The following is a 25011-nucleotide window of genomic DNA, read 5'->3' on the forward strand; positions in this document are numbered from 1 at the left end:
ATGGAGGGACTGCTCCAGAACATTGCAGTGTGCAGTTCCTCAGGGCACAAGGCTACAAAACACATTCTATCTCTAGCTCTATATCCATATAGACTGAGAGATGGCCAAGGGGACCGACAGACAGGAGGACTGACAGACAGAGAGCTTCGTCAAAGGTCAATGGCATTCCCGGTTTCCCTATTGTCAACCTGGAATCAAGGAACCCAAAACTTGTGGCCTAGAAGTATCTGGTGTAGCCTGGATTTCCGGAGGAGCTTGTAGTTTGGAGCCTCCAAAGTTTGTACTTGTTCCCTGATCCCGTGAGAATCCAGAGAGATAGAGACAGACAAACAGAAAGACAGATAGGCAGGCAGACTAGCAGGTGGGTAGTCAGATAGGTAGCAGGGCAGATAGACGGATATAGAGATAGCACATAGAGAGACACATAGTCAGACATAGACAGAGATGGACAGGGGGAGAGACAGATAGAGAGGTAAATAGATAGGAAGATAGAAGAAAAAGACATAGAACCCCAAACAGACAGAATGGGAGATAGAGACATTGAAAGATTAGTAGAACAACAGAATATCAGAGAGTGAAACAAAGGGACAGACAGAGACAGATAGATGGAAGGACAGACTGAGGGAAGGTGGAACGGAGTGATAGACAGAGAGACACAGAAATTCAGACAGATGGATTGTCAGACAGACAGGGATAGACAGATGGCAATACAGATAGATAGATACAGCTAGATCAAAAGATTAATATATAGACAGAATTAGAGAAAAACAGATTGAGAGACACAGAAAGATGGATCGACAGACATACAAAAGAACTGACAGATGGACTAGTTTCTCTGTCGTTTTGTCTATCTTCCTGTCTTTTATTTATTTCTTTATTCAGCACTTGTCTTTTTTATTGCTTTTCATTTTTTATTCAGTCATTTTAGCCCATTATTCCTCCTCGGTGACAAGAATCATATTCTTTCCACCCTTCCCCAAGCTGAGGGGCGATTCCACTGGGTATGACATGTGTCCTTGATGAGAACCTCTTTCCATGTTGCTGATGTTTGCACTAGGATGTTCATTTAGAGTCTATATCCCCAGCCTTAACCCCCTGGACCCTTGTAATCTAGCAGTTGTTTTTCTTGGATGTTTTTACTCTCACAGTTTTCCTTGTGAATGTGGATAATGTTCTTTCTCATACATATGGGCATAGAATGACATTAATGTAGTATTCTATTCCATTCTATTGCAGCACATTGTATCCATCTCTGTGTACAATGTTCTCCTTGTTCTGCTCCTCTCACTGCATCCATCCTGGAGGTCCTTTCAGTTCCCGTGGAATTCCTCCGGTTAATTATTCCTTTGAGCACCATAGTATTCCAGCACCAGGAGATACCAGTTTGTTCACCCATTCCCCAATGGAAGGGCATCTCCTCCTTTTCCAATTTTTGGCTACCCCAAAGAGCCCAGCTATGAACATTCTTGTCCAAGTCTTTTTTCTTATTATCTCTTTGGGTTACAAACCCTGCAGTGCCATTGTTGGATCAAAAGGTAGACAGTCTTTTAGCGCCCTTTGGGCAGAGTCCCAAATTGCTCTCCATATGGTTGGATCAATTCCCCACTCCTCCAGCAATGCTTTCATGTCCTGACTTTGCCTCATCCCCTCAAGCATTCATTATATTCCCTTCCTGTAATATTAGCCAATCTGTGTAGCCTCCATTTTCAAGAGGAGACACATTCTCATTTATACATGGCATCAGAGTGACCACATTATTGGATAGATTCAAACTTTGAAACACCAGGCAGTGTCACCTATTAGTTGTTCGGAATTGCAGAGGTACTGCTTACTCATATGACAAAAAGAGTTCCCAGTACTGATGTTAGTCTAAACCCTATACCAGGAATGCAAGTTGAAATGTTCCATTTAGACTATCAGTCTTGGCCATTAAATTTTGTAAGTGTGCTAGGCAAAATGGAGAATCCTCTTCCTAGTGCCGGAATCTCCTAAACTGTGAATTTCTCTAACTGTTCTTTCAAAAGTAACTTGGAAATAATGCTGAACTTTCAAATCGTCAGAAGAACCCAAGTCCTTACCCATAATTTCACCTTCAAAACAAGTTTGAACTTCAAATACGTAAGTTTCAAAATTGAAATTAGCTCAAAAATTCTCCAGATTAGAAATGTGATACTCATACACACACACGCGCGCACACGCACACCCCCTCCCAACCTAACTTTGGGGAGGTTCAGAAGCGAGGGATTGGAAAACTGCTTTCATTCCTCTTTAACTCCTGAAAATAATTAATCATGCAAGTCTGTAGATCAAAATGATTGCTAAATTAATCCCCTTATTCGAAGTCTTGCCTCTCTGAGGATTTCATCATAGGATGACAGAATATTTGTTTTAACAAGAGAAAAGTGAGAAATAACTTAAAATGGGGGAGAAAAGCTCCCTAATTTGGAAAAAGAATGTCAGGTATAAGTTGGTAATGATCAGCAGTCAGCTGTACAGCTTGACAGACACTTAGCTGAGCCAATCCTCAGTCCTTCCATTGGCCCTTGTGACTGTATCCTAACCCATTTTCCCCCATAGCATTTCTTTTCCCCACGATCGTCCCATAGAATTCACCTATAGATCTCAATTCTCTCTCGCCATGCTAAGATTATCTTTCTTACTACCAATACCTTCTAGGCTCCATCATTTCTTTCCTAACGTCTTCTGATTCGACTTTGAGACAACCCAGCACTCTGGAATCTTTGCTGCAACTTCTCCAATGGACAGATGTTCCTTTCCATCCTCTTAACAAGGTAAAATGCTCCTATTTTCAACTTTCCTTCTTCAACTCAGTCTGGGGACTAACTCAGTCCTTTCTAGGTTCTCTAGTTAAAGAGCCTTGGCTCCAGGTAAATAGAATTCTCAGGGGAAACCAAATAAGCAGTTCTTCCCTCTGCTGCAGAAGTATTTCTCACATCAATTAAAATGACAGGACACAATCCTTCTCTGGATTCCGTATCGTGGGATCTCCTTTGGATTTCTCCTAAAGATGTCTCCTTGAGGAGTTCTTCAGATTCTGGCCTGCAGGAAAACCTGGTCCAGGATTTTGCGTCCTAAGAAACATCCTGAGGGACATCTTCACTTTCATAGGTTTTCATATCTTCACCCCTCTTCCAGAACTGTGTGTGTGTGGGGGAAATCCAGGGTGTTACTAGAAATGTCTTAGGAGTTTCCCAGGTGGGGAATTCCTTTCTCTATTTGAGGTCATGTGCCAATGATCATCAGAAATAATGCACACAAAACCATTAGTTCTTTCTACTTCAAAAGGAAAATTAGTTCTCCTTATTCCCTGGTCTTTTCAAGCAAAAATTTATCTATTGGAATGGTTGCACTCGGAAAATTGACCTACAAAATGCCCCAAATCAGGTAATAGTTGATGATGCTTTTCTTTTTTCAAAAACTCAAACTCCTAACATTTCCTCTCCAAAAACAACATTTAGGGTTCTGAAGGAAAAGGTTCACAATTACCTCTAACTAGGAACACCTCTACTATTCATTCTCTTTTTCTTTTTTTACTCCAATTTCCTTTGGGCTGCCAATTTGCCTTTCTCTTCACCTTGCGTCAAAGGACGTTCGCCTATGACTAAAGCTGATCCTAGAGAGGAAGTTTGTGGCTCAATTAAAAAATATTCAGTTTCATTGGCTTTTAAAACAACATTTTCCCCCCCATATTTCGTGTTCTTTAACAGCAGTTGAAGGACCAGTAAGGTCCGTAGTTACCCTTCCGGAAATGAAATTTTTTTTACTCCACAAATCACTCACCCTCACCCTGACACACACACACACACACACACACACACACACACACACACACACATGCACGGTAATCTGAAAAAATTAACCCTAACTCTTTGAAAACAAATACCAGCTTGATAAAAATGTGAAATGACTGCATACAAATAACCAACTTAATACCTCGAGGACAATGCATCTTATTGGCAGTACTCAATATTTACTGCACTTGATATACACGATTTCACACATTAGTCCTAGCTAAACTTGGGAAGAAAAGATCAGACTGTAAAGTCAAGAACTTCAGGACCTCCTTTGGCCTTCTGTTTCATAATCCCCTGCGCAGATGGCCAGGTCCTGCCCTTGTCTCTAGCTTTTCAGAGGAAAGAACTGTTGTAACACAACTTGATAGAAATTATTTGCTAACTTTTCTATCACCTGCATGTAGAAGAAATCCATTAGACATACGGTATAGCCCAAACCGCACGGAACATTGAGAAGAAACGGAGAACTCAATTTCTTCAGCTTCCTTGAGAAGCTCTTTCATACATCAAATTTGATAACTCTTTAGACCCTAAGCCCTGACGTTTAAATTCATGCAGAAACTTTCTCTATTATAGTAGCCTTAAAGCAGTTACTCAGACAAAGTAGTGAACACTCTGGCTCTCACACTCCAACTCAAGCTTCCCATTCAACGCTTTCAGCCAAACATACATGCATGTCACCTATACTATCGTCGCTCTTCCTTCTACAGGAAATACTGCTTCACTCACCTACACAGTTACCAACACTCAGTCACACACAAAACTTAGTCAATGGTGGAGCTTCTGGTAAGATTGAACTAGGCTCCATTTTGGCCAATGTACCTTGGAAACAGTTTCGATTGATGTTGAACACTCCTTCTAAAATTCCCAGGTACCTGGTCCTTCATATATCACATATATAATTATGTCCAGATGTGAACATTTACTTGGCAGCAAGCCCACTAGGGTATAAGCTGGGGCATGCACTTAATGCGATTGCCTAGTTGTTGCCTGATTAAAGAGAGGTTCCTTTGCCGAGAGTTTGGCTTACCTATCCGAAACCACACAGCTGATTCCTGACTGTACTCAATGGATTCTTGCGTGTACCTCATATCTGATGGTCAAACTGGCTAGAGGTTTAGGCAGCCAAAACTTGGGCATTCGGGCTGGCTCGCCCTTTGTTGACTTGGAAATAACACAGAACTCTCAAATAGTCTGAAAACCAAGTCTTGAATCAGCATAAGGATAAATCCCACATTGTATACAAGGCATAAACCCTGGATTCTGGGGATGTTATCCCTGAGAGGGCCACCAGGCTAGGTGAGAACTCCTAGGAACAAAAGAATTTGGGGGAACCTCTCTACCATATGGATGAAATCCAGGAGCAGGGAAAGATGAGTGACAATGCTGTATCTACAAAGGAAATCACTGACAAGATACAGTGAAACTTAGGAAAGGTATCTTAGCCAAAGTTTAGGGACAAGAGAGGGGGCTGCTTACAAAGGATACTGAAAAATGGTATCTGCCTGGTGTGGATCTTCTTGGGAAAAGGTCTCTTGATACAGTAGGGGAGAATACCTAACGAGGATTGTCATTCACCTGTGGGTCCCCCACTCAGTCTGTACCTGTTCACCTGGGATTCCCTTCAGGGTGGGTTCCCATGGGAACAGGGAACAAGTACAATCTTTGGAGTCTCCAACCTACAAGCTCTTCCTGAAACCTGGGAGTCACCAGATCCCACTAGGCCCCAAGTTTGTGGTTTCAAGATTCCATGTTGACACACCTTATTGCTGATGCTGTGAATACATTCACTGCATTAAATCAAGAGACGCACTAGCTGTATTTGGCAATGGTGGCCGTTAATGGAGGCAAAGTATGGTTTTTTGTAGGAAAAAGAATTGCTTGCAGTTTGACACATAATGAAGATCATAGCACAGACTAATAAAATGCCATATGATTCATTGTCTGTTATTTATCTGGTTATTTGTTACACAGCTGTAAAAATTACAGGAATGTAAGATGCATAACGTGTTCTCTTGATTGCCACCACCGTGAATCCTATCCTATCTTGCAAAGACAGAGTTAAAATTTTAGAACAAACTTTTGCTCTCACACCAATCTCTCCAATCCCCTCTCTGAGGATATATCAAAGGTCAATGGACTTCCAGGTGTTCCTATTGTCAACCTGGAATCAAGAAGCCTCAGACTTGTGGCCTAGAGGGATCTGGAGTAGCCTGGGTTTCCGGAGGAGCTTGTGGGTTGGAGACACCAAAGTTTGTACCTGTTTCCTGATCCCGTGAGAATCCAGAGAGATAGAGACAGACAAACCGAAAGACAGATGGGCAGGATGACTGGCAGATGAGTAGTCAGATAGGTAGGATTGCAGATAGATGGATATAGAGATAGCACATAGAGAGACACATAGTCATACAGAGACAGAGAGATAGACAGGCAGGCAGGCAGACAGATCGAGATAAATAGATAGGACGATAGAACGAAAAGACATAGAAACACAGACAGAATGACAGAGACATTGAAAGATTAAAAAACATCAGAATATCTGAGAGTGATACAAAGGGACAGACAGAGACAGCTAGATGGAAGGATAGATCAAGGGAAGATGGAATGGTGAGACAGACAAACTGAGAGAGACACAGAAATTCAGGCAGATGGATAGACAGGTAGACAGGGATAGACAGATAGCAATAAAGATAGATAGATACAGCTAGATCAATAGATTGATATAGAGAGAGAATGAGAGAAAAACAGACTGAGAGACACAGATAGGTGGATCGACAGACATACAGAAGGACTAAGAGATGGACTAGTTTCTCTGCCTTTTTGTCTATCTGCCTGCCTGTCTGTGTGTCTATCAGCCTGTCCTTCTGTCTATAAGTACCATCTGGCTATATCTATGTTTCCATGTCTTTATGGATGTATATACGAATCTATCTATCTATCTGACTGTCTGTGTAGCTTATGAATCTGTCTGTATTTCTGCCAGTCAGTCAGGTCTGGCTATATATCATTTTGTGTGTTTTTATGTATCTGTTTATGTATCTCTCTATGTATCTGTGTATCTCTCTATGTATCTAACTATTGTTGACTTGTAAAAACACAAAAGTATTAAATAGTCAATAAACTAACTCTTTAGTCAAGGAAAAGCGGGTCAGTGTGACAGTAGGGCTCTAGACAGAGCTGGGCGCCACAAGGCTACGGAGAGTCCCAGGACTGAACTCTGGTGGCTCTGGACACTGACCCCTGGGAAAGGCAATAGCACCAGATTGGACAGTTTAAAGAAGAAAAGAATTTGGGGAACTTCTCCACCATTTGGGGGAAATCCAGGGGCAGGGAAAGATGATTGACTTTGCTCAAGCTACAAAGAAAATGGGAGTGTTCAAACTCTACTGACAGCATCCAATGAAGCTCGGGAAAAGAATCACAGCTTGAGGAGAGGGTGTAAGGGAAAGGGCTGCTGACAGTGGAGACTAAAGGATGGTCCCTGATCAGGTGGGGATTTACTTGGGACAAGATCTCTGATCCCACAGGGGAGACTACCTAAAACAAAGAGGTTCCTGAGCATCTGCTTAGTCCCATTCAAGTAGAATTGCCATTCACTTGAGACTCCATTATTCAGTCTGAATGTGCTAGCCTGAGATTCCCTTCTGGGTGGCTTCTCACAGAAACAGGGAACAAGTACAAACTTTGAGTCTTCAATTTAGAAGCTAGTCCTAACCTTGGGGTACTTCTGATCTTACTATGCTACACGTTTGAATTTTCCAGATTCCATGTTTACACTCTGTTTGTATATCTATCTCTCTGTCTATATATGTAATTCTTTCTTTATGATTGTCCTTCTGTCCATGTCTGTTCCTTGCTTGGTCTCTCTCTCTCTCTCTCTCTCTCTTTCTCTCTCTCTCTCTCTCTCTCTCTCTTTCTCTCTCTCTCTCTTTCTCTCTCTTTTATATCTGTCTATCTCTGTGCTGTCTGTCTACCAATATTTCTATATTTTCTGGGTGACTCTTTCTGCCCTCTATGTATCTCTCTGCCTGTCTGTATGTATATCTATCTATCTGTCTGCCAGCCAGTCTCTTCTGCTTATCTCTATGTATCTATGTATCTATGTATCTATGTATCTATCAATGTATCTATCGATGTATCTATCGATCTATCTATGCCTTTGTGTTCCTATCGGTGTAGTTTATGTATCTATCTGCCTGCCTGTTAGTGCATCTCTCAATCTCTGTGTATGTCATTTGTGTTTTAAAATATTGATGTCTGTCTAAACCCAATAGCAAGAATGCAAGTTGCAACATTCCATGTACAGCATCAGTCTTGGCCATTTAATTTTGCAAATGTGCTAGGTAAAATGGAGAATCCTCTTCCTAGGGCTGGAATCTTATAAACTGTGAATTTCTCTATAATTGTTCATTCAAAAGTAACATCCTTCAACTCGTTAACGTGGAAATAATGCCAAACTATCAAATAGTCAGAAAAACTCAAAACTTTAACCACAATTTCACCTTCAAATCAATGTTGAAATTCATATTTAAAAGTTTCAAACAAGCACACAGACACACGCATACACACCCACACCCACACCCACTAACCCCCCCCACACACACACATACACACCCTCCCAATCTATTTTTGGGGATGTGGGGATGTTCGGGATAAAAAACTGTTTTCGTTCCCCTTTAACTCCTGAACAAATATAATCATGCTAGTCCGTAGACCAAAATGATTGTTAAAATAAGCCCCATATCTTAGCCCTTGCCTTTCTGAGGATTTCATCATAGGATGACAGAACATTTGATCAAAGAGGAGAAAAGTGGGAAATAACTTAAATTAGGGAGAAAAGCTCCCTAATTTGAATACAAATGTCAGATATAAGTTGGTAATGATCAGCAGTCAGCTGTAGAACTTGATAGAAACTTAGCTAAGCCATTCCTCAGCCCTTCCATTGGCCCTTGTGATTGTATCCTAACCCATTTTCCTCCATAGCATTTCTTTTCCCCATGATCTTTCCAAAGAATTCACCTATAGATCTCAATTCTCTCTCGCCATGCTAAGATTATCTTTCTTACTACCAATTCCTTCTAGGCTCCATCATTTCTTTCCTAACGTCTTCTGATTCGACTTTGAGACAACCCAGCACTCTGGAATCTTTGCTGTGACTTCTCCAATGGACAGATGTTCCGTTCCATCCTCTTAACGAGGTAAAGTGCTCCTATTTTCAACTTTCCTCCTTCAACTCAAAATGGGGACTAAGTCTGTCCTTTCTAGGTTCTCTACTTAATGGGCCTTGGCTCCAGGTAAATAGAATTCTCAGGGGAGATCAAATAACTAGTTTTCCCTCTGCTGTAGAATTATTTCTCAAGTCAATGAAAAGGATAGGAAACAATCCTTCTCCAGATTCCGTACATTGGGGACTCCTTCGTATATCTCTTAAAGATGTCACCTTGAGTAATACTTCAGATTCTGGGCTGCAGTAAATTCTGGTCTAGGCTTTTGGCTCCTATGAAACCTCTTCAGGCAAATCTTCCCTTTCATAGGTTTTTATCTCTTCACCCCCATACCAGAACTGGGGGAGGGAGGGGTAAAATCCAGGGCATTCATAGAAATGTCTTAGGAATTTCCCAGGTCTCTTTCTCTAGTAGTCATGTGCCAAAGATCATCAGAAATAATGCACACAAAACCATCAGTTTTCTCCACTTCGAAAGGAAAATTAGTTCTCCTTATTCCCTGGTCTTTTCAAACAAAAACTTATCTATTGAAATGGTTGCACTCTGGAAATTGACCTTCAAAATGCCCCAAATCAGGTTATTGTAGATGAAGCTTTTCCTTTCTCAAAAACTCAAACTGGTAACATTTTCTCTCCAAAACCAAAACTTAGGGTTACTAAGGAAGAGGTTCAAAATTTCCTCTAACTAGGAACACCTCTACTATTCCCTTCCCTTTTTTCATTTTTTACTCTAATTTCCTTTGGGCTGCCAATTTGTCTTTCTCTTCTCCTTGCCTCAAAGCACTTTGGTCTATGGCTAAAGCTGCTCCTAGAGAGGAAATTTGAGGCTCAATTAAAAACTGTTCAGGGTTTCCTAAGCATTTAAATCAAAGACTTTCCCCCCATATTTTGTGTCCTTTGACAACGATTGAAAGATAGTAAGGACCGTATTTGCCCATCCTCAAATGAACTTTCTTTACTCCAGAGATCTCACACACACACACACACACACACACACACACACACACACACACACACACACAGACATGGTAATGTGAAAAAACCACTCCTGCCATTTGAAAACAAATACCAACTTGACAAAAAATGTGTAATGTCTGCATTCAAATAACGAAGTTAATACCTCGATTAAAATGCTTCTCATTGGCAATACTCAATATTCACTGAGGTTGATATATACGATTTCACACATTAGTCCTAGCTAAACTTGGGAAGAATAGATTAGACTAAAAAGTCAAGAATTTCTGGTCCTCTTTTGGCTTTCTGTTCCATAATCCCCTGTGCAGATGGCCAGCTCCTGCCCTTTTCTCTAGCTTTTCGGAGGAATGAACTGTTGTAAGACTGCTTAATAGACATTATTTGCTAACGTTTCTATCACCTACATTTAAAGGAAATCCACTAGACATACAGTGTAGCCCAAACCCCACAGAACATTGAGAAGAAATGGAGGGCTTAAGTTCTTCAGCTTCTAGGAGAAGCTCTTTCATAAACCAAATCTGATAACTCGTTTGAATTTAACCCCTGACATTTCAATTCAAGAAGACACTTTCTCTGTTTTAATAGCCTTAAAGCCATTACACAGACCCTCTAGCGAACACTCTGACTCTCACACTCCAACTCAAGCTTCCCATTCAATGCTTTCAGCCAACCATTCACGCATGTCCCCTATACTATCCTCGCTCTTCCTTCTCCTAGAAATACTGCTTCACTCACATACACAGGTACCAACACTCAATCACACACAAAACTTAATAAATGGTGGAGCTTGTGGTCAGGTTGTCCCGGGCTCCATTTTGGCCGACTTACCTTGGAACCAGATTTGATTGATGCTCCACACACTTTCTAACATTCCAGGTAAGTGGTCCATCATATATCATGTATATATGACTATGTCCATATGTGAACAAGAACTTGGCAGCATTCCCATTGGGATGTAGGCTGTAGAATGTTTGGAAATGAGACTGTCCACTTGGTTCCTGATTAATAGAGTTTCCTTTCCCGTGAGTTTGAATTACCTAAACGAACCCACCCAGCAGATTCCTGACTGAGCTCAATGTCTTCTTGTGTATACGTCACTTCTGGTTGTCATTCTGGCTATAGGTTTAGGCAGGCATAACTAGGGCATCCGGGCTGGCTTGCCATTTGTTATCTTGAAAATAACACAGAACTCTCAAATAGTCTGAAAAACCAAGTATTGAATGAAGATAGGGGTAAGTCCCGTATTGAATTCTTTACTGAGAGCCTGGTGCCACAACTTTTACAGGGCATAAACCCTGGACTCTGAGGATGTTATCCCTGGGCGGGCCACCAGGCTAGGTGACAACTCCAAGGAACAAAAGAATTTGGGGAACCTCTCTACCACATGGGGGAAATCCAGGAGCAGGGAAAGATCAGTGACAATGGTGTAGCTACAAAGGAAATCACTGACACGATACAATCAAGCTTAGGAAAGGAATCCTAGCCAAAGGCTAGGGTCTAAGAGAGGGGGCTGCTTACAATGGATACTGAAGAATGGTCCCTGCCAGGTGTGGATCTTCTTGGAAAAGGGTCTATTGATACAGTAGGGGAGACTACTTAAGTAGGACTGGTATTCAGCTGAGGATCCCCCACTAAGTCTGAAACTGTATGCCTGGGATTCCCTTCAGTGTAGATTCCCATGAGAACAGGGAACAAGTACAATCTTTGGGGTCTCCAACCTACAAGCTCCTCTTAAACCTAGGGTTCACCAGAGTCCACTAGGCCCCAGGTTTGGGGTTTCTAGATTCCATGTTGACATACCTTATTGCTTCTGCTGTGAATAAATTCACTTCATTCATTTAGGAAACCCTGGAGCTATACTTGCCAATGGTGGCCATTAATGCAGGCACAGTATGGTTTTTTTAAGAAACAGAATTCCTTGCAGTTTGACACATGATGAATATCATAGCACAAACTATTAAAATCCCGTGTGATTCACTGTATGTTGTTTATCTGGTTATTTATTGAACAGCTCTAAAAATTAAAGGAAAGCAAGATGCAGAATGTGTTTTCTTCATTGACACCACTGTGATTCCTATCTTGAAAAGTCAAAGTTAAAATGTTTGAACACACTTTTGCTGTCACAGCAATCTCCCTATTCCCCTGTCTGAGGGAATGTCAAAAGTCAATGGCCTTCCCGGCTTTCCTATCGTCAAACTGGAATCCAGAAAGCCCAAACTTGTGGCCTAGATGGTTCTGGTTTGTGGAGGAGCTTGTAGGTTGGAGACCCCAAAGTTTGTACTTGTTACCTGATCCCATGGGAATCCAGAGAGATAGAGACAGACAAACAGAAAGACAGATAGGCAGTCCGACTGGCAGATGGGTACTCAGATAGATAGGTGGTCAGATGGATGGATATAGAGATAGCACATAGAGAGACACATAGTCAAACACAGAAAGAGAGATAGACAGGCAGGCAGACAGACAGATCGAGAGATAAATAGATAGGAAGATAAAACAAAAAGACATAGAAACACAAACAGACAGAATGAGAGATAGTCAGAGACATTGAAAGATTAATAGAACATGAGAATATCAGAGAGTAAAACAAAGACAGACAGAGACAGATAGATGGAAGGACAGACCGAGGGAAGATAGAATGGAGAGACAGACAGACAGGGATACACAGAAAGTCAGGCAGATGGATAGAGAAACAGATACGGATAGACTGCAATATAGATAGATAGATAGATAGATAGATAGATAGATAGATAGATAGATAGATAGATAGATAGATACAGTTAGATCTATAGATTGATATATAGACAGACTGACAGACAGAGACAGACGGATTGACAGACATACAGAAAGACTGACATATTGACTAGTCTCTCTGTCATTTTGTCTATCTGCCTGCCTGTCTGTGTGTCTATCAGCCTGTCCTTCTGTCTGCATGTCACACCTGGCTATATCTATGTTTCCATGTCTTTATGGATGCATGTACAAATCTATCTGTCTATCTATCTGTCTATCTATCTATCTATCTATCTAACTAACTATGTATCTATGTGTTAGTGTTTCTGTCTGTATAGTCTATATAACTATCTTTCTGCCTGTCTTTGTATCTAATGAGTCTGTCTCTATCTCTGCCCATCAGTCCGGTTTGGCTGTATATCTCTGTGTGTTTTTATGTATCCATTTATGTATCTCTCTATGAATCTAACTACTGTTGACTTATAAAAACACAAAACTATTAAATAGTCAGAGAACTCACTCTTTTGTCAAGGAAAGGAGGGTCAGTGTGAGAGTAAGGCTCTACACAGAACTGGGTGACACAATGCTACACAGAGTCCCAGGACTGAACTCTGGTTGCTCTGGACACTGACCCCTGGATAAGGCAATAGCACCAGATTGGACAGTTTAAAGAAGAAAAGAATTTTGGGAACTTCATCCATCTGTCTGACAGCCAGTCCCTTCTGTGTATGTATGTATGCATACATTTATCTATCTATCTATCTATCTATCTATCTATCTATCTATCTATCTATCTATCTATCTATCTATCTATCTATCTCTATGTGTATCTATCGGTGTAGTCTATCTATCTATCTGCCTGCTTATTTCTGCATGGATCAATCTATGTGTATGTCCTTTGTGTGTTTTAAAGTGTTGTGACATCCTGGGGAACTACAATACCCAGTGTGCTCAAGGCGTCCCACCCCTTTGAGTCCTCGATTGGTATTGGTCTAGCAATGGACCAATCCTGCATTGGGGAAGGGTCATTGTCCATGGTCCCTCCTTAGCATGGGATTGGTCTATTTCAAGACCAATCCTATGAAAGGAAATAATAAGCATCATCCCTTGCCCAGCATAGGATTGGTCCAATTCAGAACCAATCTCTCACTGGAAATAAGGGGGAGAGACACCTGGAGCACGCTGGAAGATGTAGTCCCCTAGGCCACAACCCTCTCTCTATATCTATCTATCTATCTTTCTATCTATCTATCTATCTATCTATCTATCTATCTATCTATCTGTCTGTCTGTCTGTCTGTCTGTCTGTCTGTCTGTCTGTCTGTCTATCTATTTATGTCTTAGTGTTTCTGTCTGTATAGTCTATATAACTATCTACCTGCCTGTCTGTGTATCTTGTGAGTTTGTCTGTATCTCTGCCAATCAGTCAGGTCTGGCTGTATATCTCTTTGTGTGTTTTTATGTATCTCTTTATGTATCTCTCTATGTATCTATCTAACTACTATTGATTTGTAAAAACCAAAAACCATTAGTCAGAAAAATGACTCTTTCATCAAGGAAAAGGGGGTCAGTGTGACAGTAGAGCTCTAGATGAGCTGGGTGCCACAAGGCTACACAGAGTCCAAGTATTGAAGTCTGGTTGCTCTGGACACTGACCCCTGGGAAAGGCAACAGCACCAGATTGGACAGTTCCAAAGAAGAAAAGAATTTGGGCAACTTCTCTGCCTTTTGGGAGAAATCCAGGGGCAGGGAAAGATGATTGACTTTGCTCTAGCTACAAAGAAAATGGGAGTGTTCAAACTCTACTGACAGCATCCAATGAAGCTTGGGAAAAGAATCACAGCTTGAGGAGAGGGTGTAAGGGAAAGGGCTGCTGACAGTGGAGACTAAATGATGGTCCCTGATGAGGTGGGGATTTACTTGGGAAAAGATCTCTGATCCCACAGGGGAGACTACCTAAAACGAAGAGGGTCCTTAGCATCTGCTTATTCCCATTCCAGTAGAATTGGCATTCACTTGAGGCTCCATTACTCTGTCTGATCCTGCTAACCTGAGGTTCCCTTCTGGGTGGATTCTTACAGAAAGAGGGAACAAGTACAAACTTTGAGTCTTCAATTTAGAAAGTAGTCCTAATCTTGGGGTACATCTGATCTTACTATGCTATAACTTTGGGGTTCATAGATTCCGTGTTGACACTCTATCTGTCTATATATCTATGTGTCCTTCTATATGTGTAATTTTTCTTTGTGATTGTCCTTCCATCTATGTCTGTTCCTTCCTTAGTCTCTCTCTCTCTCTTTATATCTTTTTATATGTGTGCTGTCTGTCTATCAATATATCTATATTTTCTGTGTGTCTCTTTGTGATCTCTGGATCTATCTGCCTGTCTATATGTGCATCTATCCATCTGTCTGCCAGCCAGTCCCTTCTGGTTATCTATATGTATATATGTATGTATTTGCTTCTCTCATTTTCTGTCTTTTGGTCCATCTCTATGTATGTCTGTGTCTGCCCGTTTTTTCTCTACGCAGATAGATAGCTTTTTGTTAGAGAGACAGAAAGAGAGGGAGGGAGAGAGAGAAAGTCACAGATATGCAGAATGATAAATGGACAAGTTCATTGATCGATATTCATATACAGTCAGACATATAGAGAGACACACAGATAGAATGAGATAGATAGATACATACATACATACATAAATAGATAGACCCAGACAGATATATAGCGATACAGTTAGATATAATGACAGATAGACAGAAAGGTAGACTTTTTTTAATTGTTCTTTTGGAAATAACTTGGAAATAATGGTGAACTTTCAAATAGTCAGAAGAACCCGAGCCTTTACCCATAATTTCACCTTCAAAACGAATTTGAAATTCAAATATAAAAGTTTCAAAATTGAACTTAGCTCAAAATATCTCCAGATTAAAAATGAGACACACACACACACACATACACACACCCTACCATCCTAACTTTGGGGAGGTTGGGAAGCGAGGGATTGCAAAACTGCTTTCATTCCCCTTTAACTCCTGAAAAAATATAATCATGCAAGTCTGTAGATCAAAATGATTGCTAAATTAATCCCCATATTCTAAGTCTTCCCTTTCTGAGGATTTCATCATAGGATGACAGAATATTTGTTTTAACAAGATAAAAGTGACAAATAACTTAAAATGTGTTAGAAAAGCTCCCTAATTTGGAAAAAGAATGTCAGTTGGGAATGATCAGCAGTGAGCTGTAGAGCTTGATAGACACTTATCTGAGCCAATCCTCAGTCCTTCCATTGGCCCTTGTGACTGTATCCTAACCCATTTTCCCCCATAGCATTTCTTTTCCTCACGATCGTCCCATAGAATTCACCTATAGATTGCAAATCTCTCTCGCCATGCTAAGATTATCTTTCTTACTACCAATTCTTTCTAGGCTTCATGATTTCTTTCCTAACTTCTTCTGATTCGACTTTGAGACAACCCAGCACTCTGGAATCTTTGCTGCAACTTCTCCAATTAACTGATGTTCCTTTCCATCCTCTTAACAAGGTAAAATGCTCCTATTTTCAACTTTCCTCCTTCAACTCAGTCTGGGACTAACTCAGTCCTTTCTAGGTTCTCTAGTTAAAGGGCCTTGGCTCCAGGTAAATAGAATTCTCAGGGGAGATCAAATAACCAGTTTTCCCTCTGCTGTAGAAATGTTTCTCAAATTAATGAAAATGACAGGAAACAATCCTTCTCCAGATTCCGTATCTTGGGGGCTCCTTCAGATTTCTCCCAAGATGTCTCTTTGAGCAGTTCGTCAGATTCTGGGCTGCAGGAAAATCTGGTTCATGTTTTTGGCTCCTAATAAACATTTTGAGGTGAATCTTCTGTTTCTTAGGGTTTCATCTCTTCACCCCCTCGCCAGGACTGGGAATTTGGGGGGAGTAACATCCAGGGCATTCCTAGAAATATCTTAGGAGTTTCCCAGGTGGGGAATTACTTTCTCTATTAGCAGTCATGTGCCAATGATCATCAGAAATTATGTGAACAAAACCATTAGTTCTCTCCACTTCAAAAGGAAAATTAGTTCTCAGTATTCGCTGGTCTTTTCAAACAAAAACTTATCTATTGGAATGGTTGCACTCTGGAAATTGACCTTCAAAATGCCCCAAATCAGGTTATAGTTGATAATTCTTTTCCTTCTTCAAAAACTCAAACCCATAATACGTTCTCTCCAAAAACAAAACTTAGGGTTACTAAGGAAAAGGTTCAAAATTATCTCTAACAAGGAACACCTCTACGATTCCCTTCTCCTTTGCATTTTTACTCTAATTTCCTTTGGGCTGCCAATTTGTCTTTCTTTTCCCCTTGCCTTAAAGCAATTTGGCCTATGGCTAAAGCTGCTCCTAGAGAGGAATTTAGTGGCTCAATTAAAAAATGTTTTAGTGTTTCCTTAACATTGAAAGCAAAACCTTTTCCCCTGAATTTCCTGTCCCTTGACAACAATTGAAAGACCCATCAGGTACATAGTTGCCCATCCTCAAATGAACTGTCTTTACTCCAGAAATCACACACACACACACACACACACACACACACACACACACACACACACACACACACACACACAAATACGGTAATCTGAAAAAATCAACACTAACTCTTTGAAAACAAATATACCAGGTTGACAAAAAATGTGAAATGACTTCACTCAAATAACCAAGTTAATACCTCGAAGAAAATGCATCTTATTGGCTATACTCAAAATTCAGTGCACTTGATATACACGATTTCACACATTAGTCCTAGCAAAACTTGGGAAGAAAAGATGAGACAGTAAAGTCAAAAACTTCTGCACCTCCTTTGGCCTTCTGCTGGATAATCCCCTGTGCACATGGCCAGCGCTTCCCTCATCTCTAGCTTTTTGGAGGAATGAACTATTGTACGACAACTTGATAGACATCATTTGCTAACGTTTTTATCACCTGCATTCAGAAGAAATCCATTGGACATACAGTATAGTCCAAACCCTACAGAACATTGAGATGAAATGGAGAACTTAAGTTCTTCAACTTCTAGTTAAAGTCTTTCATAAACCAAATTTGATAACTCTTTTGACCTCATGCCCTGACATTTCCATTCATGAAGAAACTTTCTCTATTTTAGTAGCCTTAAAACAGTTACTCAGACACTCTATAGAACACTCTTGTTCTCACACTCCAACTGAAGCTTCCTATTCAACGCTTTCAGCCAACCATTCACGCATGTCACCTATACTATCCTCCCTCTTCCTTCTACTAGAAATACTGCTTCACTCACATACACAGATACCAATACTCTGTGACAAAAAAAGTTAGTCAATGGGGGAGCGTGTGGGCAGGTTGAACCGGGCTCCATTTTTGCCGACTTACCTTGGAACCAGATGTGATTGATGTTCCACTCTCTTTCCAACATTCCCAGGTACCTGGTCCATAATATATCATATATATATAACTATGTCTAGATGTGAACATAAACTTGGCAGCAGTTTCACTGGGATATAGCCTGGGGTATGCATGGAAACGCGATTGTCCTCTTGGTTCCTGATTAAAGAGAGGTTCCTTTGCCGAGAGTTTGGCTTCACTAACCGAACCCACCCAGCTGATTCCTGACTGTACTCGCTGGGTTCTTGTGTGTACCTCACATCTGGTGGTCAAACTGGCTGGAGGTTTAGGCACCCATAAGTTGGGTCTCCTGGCTGGTTTGCTATTTGTTAACATGGAAATAACACAGAACTCTCAAATAGTCCAAAAACCCAAGTCTTGAATCAGGATAGGGATAAATCACATATTCTATTCTTTTCTCAGAGTCTGGCGCCAAAACTTTTACAGGCCATAAACCCTGGACTATGGGAATGTTATCCCTGGGAGGGCCACCAGGCTAGAAGAAAACTCCAAGGAACAAAAGAATTTGGGGAACCTCTCCACCATTTTGGGGAAATCCAGGAGCAGGGAAAGATGAGTGACAATGCTGTAGCTAAAAAGGAAATCCCTGACAGGATACAGTCAAATTTAGGAAAAGAATCCTAGCAAAAGTAAAATCCCATGTGATTCATTGTCTGTTGTTTATATGGTTATTTGTTAAACAGCTGTAGAAATTAATGGATGTTCTCTTGATTGACATCACTATGAATCCTATCTTCCAAAGACTAAGTTAAAATATTAGAACACACTTTTGCTCTCACACCAATTTCGCCATTCCCCTCTCTGAAGGAATGTCAAAGGTCAATGGACTTCCCAGTGTTCCTATTGTCAACCTGAAATCAAGAAACCCCAAACTTGTGGACTAGTGGGATATGGTGTAGCCTGGGTTTCTGGTGGATCTTATAGGTTGGAGACCCCAAAGTTTGTACTTGTTCCCTCATCCCGTGAGAATCCAGAGAGATGGAGACAGACAAACAGAAAGACAGATGGCAGGCCGACGGGTAGATGGGTAGTCAGATAGGTAGGAGGGCAGATAGATGGATATAGAGATAGCACATAGAGAGAAACATAGTCAGACACAGACAGAGAGATAGACAGGCAGGCAGACAGACAGAAAGAGAGATAAATAGATAGGAAGATAGAAAGAAGTCATAGAAACACACACAGACACAATGAGAGATAGTCAGAGATATTGAAAGATCAATAGAACATGAAAATATCGGGGAATGAAACAAAGGGACAGACAGAGACAGGTAGATGGAAGGATAGATCGAGGGAAGATGGGATGAAGTGACAGACACAGAAAGTCAGGCAGATGGATAGACAGGCAGACAGGTATAGCCTGATAGCAATACAGATAGATAGATACAGGTAGATGAATAGATGATATATAGAGAGAATGAGAGAAAAACAGACTAAGAGACACAGATATGTGGATCAACAGAGATACAGAAGGACTAAGATATGGACACAGACAGATGGACTAGATTCTCTCTCACTTTGTCTATCTACCTGCCTTTCTGTGTTCCATCAGACTGTCCCTCTGTCTGCATGTCCCACCTGACTATATCTATGTGTCCATGTGTTTATGGATGTATATACGATATCTATCTATCTATCTCTGTCTCTCTCTCTCTCTCTCTCTCTCTCTCTCTCTCTCTCTATCCATCTATTAATGTCTTAGTGTTTCTCTCTGTCGTCTATATAACGATCTACATGCCTGTCTGTGTATCTAACGAGTTTGTCTGTATCTCTGCCCATCAGTCAGGTCTGGCTGTATATCTCTTTGTGTGCTTTTATGTATCCATTTATGTATCTCTCTATGTATCTAACTAATGTTGACTTATAAAAACACAAAACTATTAAATAGTCACAGAACTCACTCTTTAGTCAAGGAAAAGGGGGTCAGTGTGACAGTAGAGCTCTAGACAGAGGTGGTCGCCACAAGGCTACACAGAGTCCGAGGATTGAACTCTCGTTGATCTGGACACTGACCCCTGGGAAAGGCAACACCACCAGACTGGACAGTTCCAAAGAACAAAAGAATTTGGGGAACTTCTCTAACATTTGGGGAAATCCATGGGCAGGGAAAGATGATTGACTTTGCTCTAGCTACAAAGAAAATGGGAGTGTTCAAACTCTACTGACAGCATCCAATGAAGGTTGGGAAGAGAGTCACAACTTGAGGAGAGGGTCTAAGGGAAAGGGCTGCAGACAGTGGAGACTAAATGATGGTCCCTGATGAGGTGGGGATTTACTTGGGAAAAGATCTCTGATCCCACAGGGGAGACTACCTAAAACAAAGAGGGTCCTTAGCATCTGCTTATTCCCATTCCAGTAGAATTGGCATTCACTTGAGGCTCCATTACTCAGGTTGAACCTGCTAGCCTGAGTTTCCCTTCTGGTTGGATTCTCATAGAAACAAGAAACAAGTACAAACATTGAGACTTCAATTTAGAAGCTAGTCCTAACCTTGTTGTACATCTGATATTACTATGCTACAAGTTTGGGGTTCCTAGATTCCGTATTCACGCTCTATCTGTCTATCTATTTATCTGTCTGTCTATATATGTAATTCTTTGTGATTGTCCTTCCATCCATGTCTGTTCCTTGCTTGGTCTCTCTCTCTCTCTCTCTCTCTCTCTCTCTCTCTCTCTCTCTCTCTGTTTTTATATCTGTCTACCTGTGTGCTGTTTGTCTGTCAATATATCTATATTTTCTGTGTGTCTCTTTGTGCTGTCTATGGATCTATGTACCTGTCTGTATGTATATCTATCCATCTGTCTGCCAGCCAGTCCCTTCTGGTTATCTCTAGGTGTATATGTATATATGTATATATGTATGTATGTATGTATGTATATATGTATGTATTTGCTTCTCTCATTCTCTGTCTTTCTGTCCTCTCTATGTCTGTCTGTGTCTGTCATTTTTTTCTATGCAGATAGCGATTTGTGAGAGAGGGAGGGAGGGCGGAAGGGAGGTATGGAGGGAGAGAGAGAGAGAGAGAGAGAGACAGAGAGAGAGAGAAACAGAGAGAGAGAGAGAAATCCACAGATATGCAGAATGATAAATGGACAAGTTGATACATCAATAGCCCGATAGACATATACAGGCAAACACTTAGAGAGACACACAGATAGGATGAGATTGATGATAGATAGATAGATACATACATATATACATAAATTGACAGACACAGACAGATATATACACAGTTAGATATGACGGATAGAAAGGTAGACTGAAGTATTGAAAAATTAATAAACAGAGAGAATGACAGATAGTGAAACAGAGGGTCAGACACAGAGACAGAGAAAGTCAAGGAGATCGATTCATAGACATAAAAAGTCAAATATCTACAGAGATAGACTTGGGTAGACAGATTCAAAGAGAGATAGATAGCAGAAAGATCACTAAGTTGATATGAAGAGAAGGAAAGAGAAATAGACTTCCAGACACATACAGACTAATGGATAAAAAGACAGGACAGAGGAACAGACAGACAGACACATGAGCAGAGATACTGACAGACAGATTAATTTCTCTGTCATTCTTTCTGACTGCCTTCCTTTCTTTGTATCTACAAGTCTATCTCACTGGATGTGCAACTGTCTATCCAGATTTTTGTATCTATCTATCTATCTATCTATCTATCTATCTATCTATCTATCTATCTGTCTGTCTGTCTGTCTATCTATGTCCCTATGTATCTCTTTGTGTATCTGTCGGGGCAGACTAAGTATCTATCTGCCTGCCTGTTTCTGCATGGATCAATCTATATGTAGGTCCTTTGTGTGTTTTATAGTGTTGTGACATCCTGGGGAACTACAACTCCCAGTGTGCCCCACGGGTTCCACTCCTTTGAGTCCTAGATTGGGACTGGTCTGGCAATGGACCAATCCCAGGTTGAGGGAGGGTCAATGTCCATGGTCCCTCCTTAGCATGGGATTGGTCCAATTCAAGACCAATCCCATGAAAGGAAAATGGGCATCATCCCTTTCACATCATAGGATTGTTCCAATTCAATACCAATCCCTCTCCGGAAATAAGTTGTAAAGACCCCTAGAGCACACTGGGAGATGTAGTCCACTAGACCACAACCCTTGAAAACCCACAAGATCTCTCTCTATGAATCTATGTAGACATTGAGATGGACAGCATTCAGACAGAAGGACTGATAGATTATTTGATCTGTTATTCTGTCTCTTCGCCTACTTGTTGGTATATCTCTCAGCCTCTCAGTTTTTCTTTTGTGGGTTTTCAAGTGTTGTGACAGCCTGGGGAACTACAACCCCCACTGTGCCACTAGAGTCCCTCCCCTTTGGGTCCTGGCTTGGGATTGGTCCGGAATTGGACCAATCCCGTGGTGGGGGATGAACAATGCCCATGGTCCCTCCTTAGTCCAGGATTGGTCCATTTCAATGCCAATTACGCACAGTAAAATAGGGAGCATCCTTACTCACCCCAGGGAATGATTGGTCCAATTCAAGACCAATCACTCCAAGGAAATATGGGGGAGGCACCCCTGGAGGAAACTGGGGGATGCAGTTCCTCAGACTACAACCTAAGAAAAGCCACACTATCTCTAGCTCATTATGCATGTAGACTGAGAGGTGGAGAAGGTGACAGAAGGACAGGAGGACTGACAGACAGAGAGCTTCCTTGATCTGTTATTCTGTTTTACTGCCTTCCTTTTAATTTATGTGTCAGTCTGTCTATCTGTCTGCCCATCAGTCCTCTCTGGGTATCTATCTCTATATAAGTATGTATGTATGTACCTTTCTATGTATGTATCAGTTTATCAATCTATCTCCAGTGTCTGTCAATCTCTCTTTCAATTGGTCTGTGCCTCTGTCTAACTTATCAATTACTCAATCTTTCCGATTCTCCTTCTCAGGTTTCCACCCAAACATATCGGAATAAGTGGTTGCAGGCAAGCAAAGCATATGATGGTGCCCCTGTGGTTTTCAGATGGCTCAGCAGATGTATTTGGTTCAAGATTGGAGGGGGAGTGGCAGACATACAGTTTGGCCAGTGAGGTGAGTGGCTGTGGCAGACTGCATGATGGGTCGAAACCCTTCTTCTCAGACTCTTCCATGAGATGCTGGAAGTCTTGAATAGGAAAGCAAGGAATCAGGATCTCAGAGGCTAAGTTCTGCGCCTTATTTACAGGAATCATAACCTGTTGTCCTGACTTTTCCCAAAAAGGAGCATTTACTAAACAACAATGGCATTTCTTCGGGCAGGCTATGAAACAAAGTGAGGCAAAAGGATACAGAATGTTACCGCCTTTGGGATCCCATGCAATCTAGTGAAGATACTGCACAAACTGTGGAGAGTTCAGCGGTTCCTCAGCTGCAGCCCACACCTTTCTCTGCTTCTACTAACTCTTCTTGCCCCTTTTAATGAGATGGCCAAAGAGAAACACCCCTTCCTTAATGCTGCAGATGCCAAGAACCAGCCCCATGGCCTGGGACAAACCTCCTGCCCAAACCCCTTGTTTCTGGGTCCTGTCCTCACTGCTGTCAAATGATAGCTAAACCCCAGCATGGAGGCATGCTGTGTTGCTGTCCTCCCAAGGAACAGCTTTTGCACCCATGCTCTTCCACCTCAGCTGCCTCTTTACCAAATTCAACATGACATTCCAAATCAATAAAATGTCACTTTTATTTTGAAGCTAAGTTTCAGAGTCTTGCATTCTTGCCAATGGTATCCTTCCTGAGCTCCAGGGGTGCATCTCTGAACCCCTCAACAATGATCCTGGGTGCCATTCAATAAAATGATGTAGTCTCCTAAGGGAGAAAACTGACACCTGAGGCCAAGGAAGAAATGCAAAATCTTGAAACAGTTGGATACCAAAAGCAAGTCTGGAGAATTGATCATTCTCAAAGTTTTCTAGCTGGTCTTTTATTTATTTCTTTATTCACCAATTTTCTTTTATTATTGCTTTTTAGATATTATTTAGTCAATTTAGTACATGATTCCTCTTTGGTGACAAGAATCATGTTTTTTCTATCCTTCCCGTATTTGAGGGGAATTACACTGGGTATGACATGTGTCCTTGATGAGAACCTCTTTCCATGTTGTTGATGTTTGCAGTAGAATGTTCATTTAGAGTCTATATCCCCAGCCCTAACCCCCTGGACCCTTATAATCTTGCAGTTGATTTTCTTGGGTGTTTCTGCTCCCACATTTTCCTTGTAAATGTGGATAGTGTTTTTTCTCGAAGATCCCTCTGGATGGTTCAGGATCACTGCATTGCCACTAATGAAGAAGTCCATTCCATTCCATTGTACCACAGTGTATCCATCTCTATGTACAATGTTCCCCTGGTTCTACTTCTCTCACTCTGCATCCATTCCTGGAGGTCTTTCTAGTTCCCGTGGAATTCCTCCAGTTTATTGTTCCTTTTAGCACCATAGTATTCCAGCACCAAGAGATACCACAGTTTGTTCAGCCATTCCCCAATGGAAGGACATCCCCTCCTATTCCAATTTTTAGAGATTCCAAAGAGCGCAGGTATCAATATTCTTAGCCAATACTTTTTTCTTATTATGTCTGTGGGGTACAAACCCAGTAGTGCTATGGCTGGATCAAAAGGAAGACAGTCTTTTTGCGCTCGTTGGACTGAATTCCAAATTGCCCTCCAGAATGGTTGCATCAATTTAACACTCCACCAGCAATCCCTTCATGTACTGACTTGGCTACATCCCCTGCAGCATTCATTACTTTCCCTTGCCGTCATGTCAGCCAATCTGTCTAGCCTCCATTTTCAAGAGGAGGCACATTCTCACTGATGCATGGCATCAGAGTGACCACATT

At 41.2% G+C, this 25011-nt stretch overlaps 1 long non-coding RNA gene across 1 annotated transcript; it reads left to right on the plus strand.

Annotated features, from left to right (window-relative positions):
• The first annotated feature begins 12 nt into the window (after positions 1 to 12).
• On the plus strand, positions 13 to 23860 carry LOC130456084 (uncharacterized). The gene is made up of 3 exons (XR_008914388.1): positions 13 to 155; positions 16176 to 16291; positions 23087 to 23860. It is a non-coding gene; the product is annotated as an uncharacterized LOC130456084 (long non-coding RNA).
• Positions 23861 to 25011: the final 1151 nt, after the last annotated feature.

The sequence above is a fragment of the Monodelphis domestica genome, chromosome X (genome assembly GCF_027887165.1).
Source record: "Monodelphis domestica isolate mMonDom1 chromosome X, mMonDom1.pri, whole genome shotgun sequence".
Classification (NCBI taxonomy): domain Eukaryota; kingdom Metazoa; phylum Chordata; class Mammalia; order Didelphimorphia; family Didelphidae; genus Monodelphis; species Monodelphis domestica.